Genomic DNA, 7,683 nt, shown 5'->3' with positions numbered 1-7,683 from the left:
CCTCCTCTGTCGCCGTTTTCGAGAAATTTCGACATGGTTCAATAGCTTTCGATGAGGTGGTTACGATGGTGGGTTGGATTTTCCAAAATCACGGCCGTTTGGCCGGATCTAGGCCTTGAAGTTTCGGTTTTCGATTTTTAAAAACGAGTCCTTTCACTCTAATCTTATAGTATGTTATTTTGGGTTAATTCTAAGTGTTTTAAAGTAAGAATCGCTTTGATTTGGTAGGTAAATCGACGGGAAAACTTACATGAAGTCTTCGGCGCGGCGGCGATATGGCGGCACTCTTTCTCCTTGCGTTGACGACGATGAAATTAGCTTCACTCCTCTCTGCGCTCGTCGTCTTGTTGGTATCCGGCTTGGTTCGTGTCGGTTGGGACCTCGCCGGAGCTCCGTTCAGTGGCTGCTCGTCTCACTTCTCGTTGGTTAAGGTTCAACTTCCTCTGTTCTCAACAGAGTGACTGTGGTTGGTGACAAAAAAATGGATTTCCGATCAGATTAGGGTGGCTCTGCTTCCTCTGTTACGTCCGAAGGCACTCTGGTCGGCAACGAATAGTTGTTTTCTGGTAAGGCAGTGGTGGATTTCTCTCTGTGTAATTTTATTCTTTCGTTTCCTTTTCTTCTTTGTATTTGTTTGTAGTTAATTGAACTGGACTGATGAATTTCAATTTTCGGTCTCTTTGTCTCTATAATTGGGACTGATTTTCTTGACTGTGTGGCAGTGCGTTTTCTTTGTTGTTTTTGTCTGTGTTCATAATCTCGCAGCAAGTGTATATATGTATAAGAATGTGATATTGAATTATTATAATGCATTTAAGAAGTCTAGGAGAGGTTTGGTTTTTGTCTTCGTAGGTGTTGATTGTCTCTGATTGAGAGAAGACCATTTATATTAGAGCTGTTCTTTTACTCTGACAATATATGGGCAGAAAATTTTACATTGTCGGTTTGACCCTTCATTTTATTTTAAATTCTTAATCAGTTGTAACGACTCGTCAAATCAAGCTTAGATAAACGTGTAACCGTGTCAACATGGCGATAGTCTTTTTAATAAAATAATAATTTCGACGCACGTGTTTTACTTCGAGGTTTACGCTAAATTAAATTCGATTTCGACGCATGTGATTTTTTTTTCAGTGATTACGCTAAATGGAGAATTTGATTTTTACGCATACATTGCGTGAGCGACAAGTTAGTTTCCTTTTAAGTCCAATCTACGCTAGATATAAGTTATTCTTACGACGAGAATCGACGCTAGATCGACGACTAGATTCGATTAATTCGTGCGATAGTAATTAACAAATATACGTCTAATGAATATTACTATGCTAAGAAAATTGTGCAAGAAGTAAATGATACAATTATAATATAAAATTCTAGTTATAAATAAAGTAGTGTTTACAAGAAATCTCTATAACAATTGATGTATATAACTCTAAGATATAAGATTAAATCCTATGTACACTTCTTAGTGTTGTATAACAAGTAAACACTACATAGATTAGCCTAATGTTACAAGTTACATCATATTGCAAAGGATTTAAATAAAAATAACAGTGTCCTAAAATCTAAACAAGTCTACACTACAACTCAGCCAGCCAGCATTATAAACCAGCCCAGGCAGCCTGTCAATCAAGACAAGGCAGGCCACAAAACTGCCAATTTCAGCTGCCACAACCTAGAGAAATGCAGTCTTTGACCCTTTTCCCTACACAAACACAACAGCCAGCCATTAACACTGTATAGTTACATCTGTAAGGCAGCAAACTACCTCAATCCATTGAGTCACCACTACTGCTGCTGCATGCCAGCCACATCTATGTGATTTGGCAGCCCTAAAGCCCCATATATATACATGCAATTCTCCTATTCTATAAAAAGACTGCCAGCAGACCATTTCCATATTCTGACTGATCTAAACAATCACCAATACTCAGCAAGCACAGTCCAGAATCACAGTCCAAATTCATTACAAATCATTATTCAACACAAACCATTACATCGCCGAGACAGATTACGAAGCATTAACAAGAAAAATTTCCAGAAAATTCTCAAATTCAAAATATGTTTAACTAGAGGCAGTGGGGAGTATTTTTGATAAAAGGGGTATACCGTTTTGTTGGCCGGAAACCGCCGAGTCGAGGCCGAGTTGTAACTGAGTTGAAGTTGAGTTTACCAAGTCTTGACCGAGTTCGTGCACCAGAGGCGAGCCAAGGCGACGACGACTCCATTTACGTTGAGAAACGTCATTAATTCCATCGTGGACTGCGGTTGACCAGCCGAGAGAAGCCTTTGACCGTCGTTGACCGGACGTGCCTGCTCTACTCCTGACCGAGCTGACCACCCAGCAACAAGCCGAGATCACCACGATTGCGGAATCATCGGGAAATGTCATCAATTTCGTCGTTGACCTTGATTGATCGAGATTTTGAGGTGAGATTTCGTCGCCTTTTTCTCGTCAATTCGGCATGAAAATCATATCAAAACACTCCTAAGACACTCACGAACAACATATATAAGAATCAAGTAAAAACCCCAATTTTTGTTCATAATCAATCGAGACTTTAAATCGAAATTAAACGAAATATAAGAGAAATTGAGAGAAACCGACTTTAGAAACGTGATCTATGCATCGAAAGGAGCAAAACCCGACCAAGGTTTGGCCGGATAGGCCGCCGGACTGCGTGAATGGAGACGGAGGCAGAGAACGGCGTGAGTCGGGGAAGAGAAGAAGAGAGGAAGAAGAAGAAATGATTGGACCGATCGGTCCAGTCCGTTTATATAGCAAAACCATAAAATCGATTTTATGCTTAGATTACGATTTTGTCCCTTAAAGTTTAATGAATTCACAAAAATATTAACGTCAGATTTCCGGTCATTAAGTTAGTCAATGGTTTTATAGTCATTTTACAGTAATTAACCGGTTCTGTTGGGTTAATTCGATTTGATTCGGTTTGACTATATTTCATCAATTCGGTTTGATTTTGATTTAACCGAACCTATATGTAAAGTCCATTATACCCTCCTGTTTATAAAGTATTTACAAAAATATACCAACGCGCCAGTTTTTAAAAGGATCATTTTGGTCATTTCATTCAAAACCAAACCTATTTTATATTCCGAACCAAATAAAACCACTTTTACTGGTCCCGAACCTACCAAATTTTTATAGTAAGCCAAAAAATATTATTTTCTACAAAATATCAAGGATTTAGGAATTTTTGACGACAGAATAAATTTACATAAATTCTGAATTAATTTAGTTGTCAAAAATGATTTTAAAATAACTAAGGGTCTCTAAAATTCTTTTGAGTCATATTCTAACCTAGAAAAATTATTTTATAATTTTGGAATATCATTTTCAACCAATAGGAATTTTCTATAATTTTATGATATTTATATAGGTAACTTATAATAAGCAATTTAATTAAGGAGATAAGCTTTAGGCCAAGTAATAAATAAAAATAATGGAAGAGTAATTGAACTGAGAGATAGGAATTTATGTGACGAAGTGACGTGTAGGATTAATTCGAGTAATTTTCTTTTTAGCGTTAGTATTTACGAGGTTAATTAATGATATTTCGATAGGTTATTAATTGCGACGTCAAGTTACGCGAGGAGGAACGACACGAGACGCAAAGAACGGTGAGTGATACTTTCCTTTTCATTATGAAAAGTATCTTAATGTTTTACGAAATATATATATATATATATATTACTATGCCGTAATTTCTATTATTATCGACGTTTATGAATTATTTAAGATATGCGGCGTAGTTATTTTTATATTTTTGAAAACTGGAGAAAACCTTCGAATACCCTAAAAGCAAGGTCGCTCTATTATACTTATTACATATAAAGTAATGTTTAGACGTTTTAATAACGACGAGGTTTTTAAGCAAGTTTTGCTTATTCTACATATATATAAAGATGAACCCAACTAAAATGTTTTATTCACAGAGGGTTCGGTCGACTTTGTGGCGACCGAATCCGCCCACAGAGTACTTGGTCCTTATGTGGCCCCGAGTTGACGGTCTGATCAGAGGGTACGGCTTCCCTAGTTCACGTAGCGGAAGTTTTTTAATTGCGCCCATGGTTACGGGTGCCGAGTTTAAGGATACTACGGTGGGTCTCCCATAGTAGTTTTCCTAAGTTTTTTTCACTGAAAGGGGTTCGATAAGTTCATATATTATCGAGGTATTATAAGTAAAGTATGAATTCACGTTTTACGAGAAAGATGTTTACGAGAAAGTTTCCTTTGTAAGTGTTATGAAAAATAACGATATATTACGACGAGTTCTAAAGACAAAATATTTTATGATTGCTTGAGAATACAATTGTTTATTATTTAAATGTTCATTAAGTGTTTTCAATATAAAACCTCACTAAGCGTATAGCTTACAGTTTTCTACAAATAAAATGTTTTCTCCAGGTATAGGTTATGAGGCATGGCTAGGGCCCAACTTCCGCAGGTGATAGAAGGTACCAACGGGCCCCGCACTAGGCCCACATGAGGGTTTGAAATGCGGGCGTCTCATCAGTATTGTAATTCATATAATGATTATTATTATTATTATTTTTTCTTTTTACTAGCGAGTTAACTTAATCGATATTCCATCCGATCTTAATAATAATCTAATCAAATTCCATCGATCGATTTAGTTGTGGTTCAATTAAAATCTGTTACGCGATAGAGAGTTTAAAATAAAAATTGAAAAAATGTATCGATAGTTAAGTTGGACGCGGTCATTACATTACTATTGTACAAATGATAAAATGGTGTCAGTCGTGAATGTCAATATTGTGTGGGCTAGGTGAAAAAATGACATTACTATTGTACAAATGGTGCAATGGTGTCAATCCTGAAAGAAATATCATTACTATTGTCCAAATGATACAACGGTGTCAAATGTGAATGTCAATAACGTGTGGGAATGGTGAAAAAATGACATTACAATTGTACAAATGGTGCCATTGTGTCAATCTTGAATTATATATCATTACTATTGTACAAATAATACAATGGTGTCATCGTGAATGTCAATAATGTGTGGGATTGGTGAAAAAATGACATTACTAATGTACAAATGGTGCAATGGTGTCAATCTTGAATGAAATAACATTACTATTGTACATATGATACAATGGTGTCAATCGACAATGACAATAATGTGTGGGGTTGGTGAAAAATAACATTACTATTGTACAAATGATGCAATAGTTACAATTTTGAAAGAATATCATTACTATTGTACAAATGGCACAATGGGGTCAATCATGAATGTCAATAATGTGTGGGATTGGCGAAAAAAGACAATACTATTGTACAAATGCTACAATGGTGTCAATCTTGAATGAAATATCATAACTATTGTACAAATGGTACAACAGTGTCAATCGTGAATGTCAATAATGTGGGAGATTGTTGAATTAATGACAATACTACTGTACAAATGGTGCAATGGTGGCAGTCGTGAATGTAAATAATGTATGGGATTGGTAAAAAAATGACAACACTATTATACAATTGGTAGAATGGTGTCAATCTTAAAGAAATATCGTTACTATTGTACAAATGGTACAATGGTGTCAATAGTGAATGTCAATTATGTCTAGGATTGGTGAAAAAAATGGCAGTACTATTGTAAAAAAATGTACAATGGTATCAATCATGATGGAAATACCATATCTATTGTACAAATAGTACGATGGTGTCAACGATAAATGTCAACAATGTGTGGGATTGGTGAAAAATAGACAACACTATTATACAAATGGTACAATGGTGTCAATCTTGAATTAAATATCATTACTACTGTACAAATGGTACGATGGTGTCGATCGTGAATGTCAATATGTGTGGATTGGTGAAAAAATGACATTACTGTTGTACAAATCGTACAATGGTGTCAATATTGAATGAAATATCAGTATTACGTCATAAATGGTACAAAGGTGTCAATCTTGAATGAAATATCATAACTATTGCATAAATGGTAGAATGGTGTCAATCACGAATGTCAATAATATGTGGGATTGGTGAAAAAATTACATTACTATTATATAAATGGTACAATGGTGTCAATCTTGAAACGAAATATCATTACTATTGTACAATTGGTAAATTCATGTCAAACGTTAATGTCAATAATGTGTGGGACTGGTGAAAAAATGACATTACTATTGTACAAATGGTACAATGTTGTCAATCATGAATGAAATATCACAACTATTATACAAATGGTACAATGGTGTCAATATTAAATGTCAATTATGTCTTGGATTGGTGAAAGAAATAACACTACTATTATACAAATGGTACAATGGTGTCAATCTAGAATGGAATATCATTATTATATTTCAAATGGTACAATGATGTCAGTCATGAAAGTCAATTATGTATGGGATTAGAGAAAAATATTGTATAAATGGTACAATGTTGTCAACCTTAAAAGAAATAACATAACTATTGCAGAAATGGCAGAATGGTTTTCAATCTTGAATGTCAATAATGTGTGGGATTGGTGAGAAAATGACTTTACTATTGTACAAATGGTACAATGTTGTCAATCATGAATGAAATATCACAACTATTGTACAAATGATACCATGGTGTCAATCGTGAATGTCAATGATGTGTGGGATTTGTGAAAGAAATAACATTATTGTTGTATAGATGGTACAATGGTGTCAATCTTAATGTCAATTATTTGTGGGATTGGTGAGAAAATGATAGTACTATTGTACAAATGGTACAATGGTGTCAATCTTAAATGTCAATTATGTCTTGGATTGGTGAAAGAAATGACATTACTATTATACGAATGGTACAATGGTGGCAATCTTGAATGATATATCATTATTATTGTACAAATGGTGGTGTCAGTCATGAATGTCAATCTTGAATGAAATATCATAACTATTGCACAAATGGTAGAATGGTGTCAATCGTGAATGTCAATAATGTGTGGGATTGGTGAAAAAATTACATTACTATTATACAAATGGTACAATTGTGTCAATCTTCAAACAAAATATCATTACTATTGTACAATTGGTAAAATGGTGTCAATCGTTAATGTCAATAATGTGTGGGACTCGTGAAAAAATGACATTACTATTGTACAAATGGTAAAATGTTGTCAATCATGAATGAAATATCACAACTATTGTACAAATGATACAATGGTGTCAATCGTGAATGTTAATGATGTGTGGGATTTGTGAAAGAAATGACATTATTATTGTAAATGGTATAATGGTGTCTGTCTTAAATGTCAATTATGTCTTGGATTGGAGAAAAATCATTATTATAGTACAAAATGGTACAATGGTGTTAGTCATGAATGTCAATTATGTATGGGATTGGAGAAAAATATTGTATAAATGGTACAATGTTGTCAACCTTGAAAGAAATAACATAACCATTGCACAAATGGCATAACGATTTTCAATCTTGAATGTCAATAATGTGTGGGATTGGTGAGAAAATGACATTACTATTGTACAATTGGTACAATGTTGCCAATCGTAATGTCAATAATGTGTGGGAATGGTGAAAAAATGACATTACGATCGTACAAATGGTACAATATTGTCAATCGTGAATGAAATATCATAACTATTATACACATGGTACAATGGTATCAATAGTGAATGTCAAAAATGTGGGAGATTAATGAATTA

Source organism: Rutidosis leptorrhynchoides, unplaced genomic scaffold, assembly GCF_046630445.1.
Source record: "Rutidosis leptorrhynchoides isolate AG116_Rl617_1_P2 unplaced genomic scaffold, CSIRO_AGI_Rlap_v1 contig600, whole genome shotgun sequence".
Lineage (NCBI taxonomy): Eukaryota > Viridiplantae > Streptophyta > Magnoliopsida > Asterales > Asteraceae > Rutidosis > Rutidosis leptorrhynchoides.
The sequence above is the reverse complement of the archived record's forward strand: the minus strand, read 5'-3'. Positions refer to the sequence as shown.